Source organism: Epinephelus moara, chromosome 19 (genome assembly GCF_006386435.1).
Source record: "Epinephelus moara isolate mb chromosome 19, YSFRI_EMoa_1.0, whole genome shotgun sequence".
NCBI classification, from domain to species: Eukaryota; Metazoa; Chordata; class Actinopteri; order Perciformes; family Serranidae; genus Epinephelus; species Epinephelus moara.
The window spans coordinates 5,847,040-5,848,550 of record NC_065524.1 but is presented as its reverse complement, the minus strand read 5'-3'; positions in this window follow the sequence as shown (position 1 = coordinate 5,848,550).

Here is a 1,511-nt window from a genome sequence, read left to right as displayed (position 1 = left end):
CCAGACTATCGCAGGGCTGACACATAGAGACAAACAACCATTCATGCTCACATTCACACCTATGGACAATTTAGAGTTACCAATTAACCTAGTCCCCAATCTGCATGTCTTTGGACTGTGGGAGGAAGCTGGAGTGCCCGGAGAGAACCCACGCTGACACGGGGAGAACATGCAAACTCCACACAGAAGGGCTCCCACACCCGGGATCGAACCGGCAACCCTCTTGCTGTGAGGCGAGAGTGCTAACCACCACACCACCGTGCTGCCCGACTCCACTCCTGTGCCAGATAATTCCGTCTCGTTCGGTAGTGCATCTCTCGTTAGAACCTTTTGTCATCTTGTGAGTATTTTTGCCTTGTTCTCTTGTGGACCATCCCCACTGACTTGTGCTTTTGTCTCTGTTTTTTGTGGTGTGTTGCCTCGCCACTTTTCGTTCTCTGGAGCCCTCGCCTCCAGCCACCACCAGCTGTTTTCTCCCTGCGGCTGTTTTTTGTATTTAGCGGCTTGCTGCCGTTTATTGTGTCAAGCGGCTTTTTTGTAATAAACTGTTAAGAACTTTCACTCCGCCTGTTTTCTGCATCTTGGGTCCCGTTGGTTTTCAAAGCCAGTCCGTAACACAAATAACGAATTAAAACCAACTTATCAGGGTAAATGGACACTTGAACATACATTAGCGTGATAATAACTACCTAAAATAACAAGAAACATGTTTGGAGAAATTTTATTTGATGTGTACTTTGAGTTGTTAGTGTCCCTTCGGAGGGAATGACCTTGTTGTTTACAAACACTTCCGGGTAGAAAACCAGCAGAGCTTAGCTACATATATATATGAATATCTCACATTTTTCACGTCACTATATCACCGCTTAGACTAATCTGGTGTTTGTAAAGTCTATAAACACAATGATTGAACAAACATTACTATCACGTTCTGAAATTAATAACATAGTTATCGTAGATTAGTGGGGCTAACCGTTAGCTGTTAACTAACTGGAGTAGTTTCATGTCATATCCGACAACGGGAGGCTTTTAACAGATGACGTCCTGATGTTAGCTTTGCTGCTGCTGCGGCCACTGATGCTTTCTAGACATCATGATTTCCCAAAACTGAATAAATACCACACATCGCAACACAAAACTGCTTTGCTAGCTCAATCATGTTGTAATTAAGACATCCACTGGAAAAAAATATTTTTTTTCACGGACCGTTTAAGAGTTAATGAGTCATTACAGACACCGCTAACGGGGCTAAGAGCTAACGGTTGTTAGCTTAGCTTAGGTTGTTAGTCCCTCCAAATGGACACTAACAACTCAAAGTACATATCAAATAAAATTTCTCCAAACATGTTTCTTGTTATTTTAGGTAGTTATTATCACGCTAATGTATGTTCAAGTGTTCATTTCCCCCGATAAGTTGGTTTTAATTCGTTATTTGATTCTATAAACACAGTCTGACCATCTCGAGCTTTTATTTTGGTACTTCCGGTGACCGGCAGTGTGAATTTGCATAT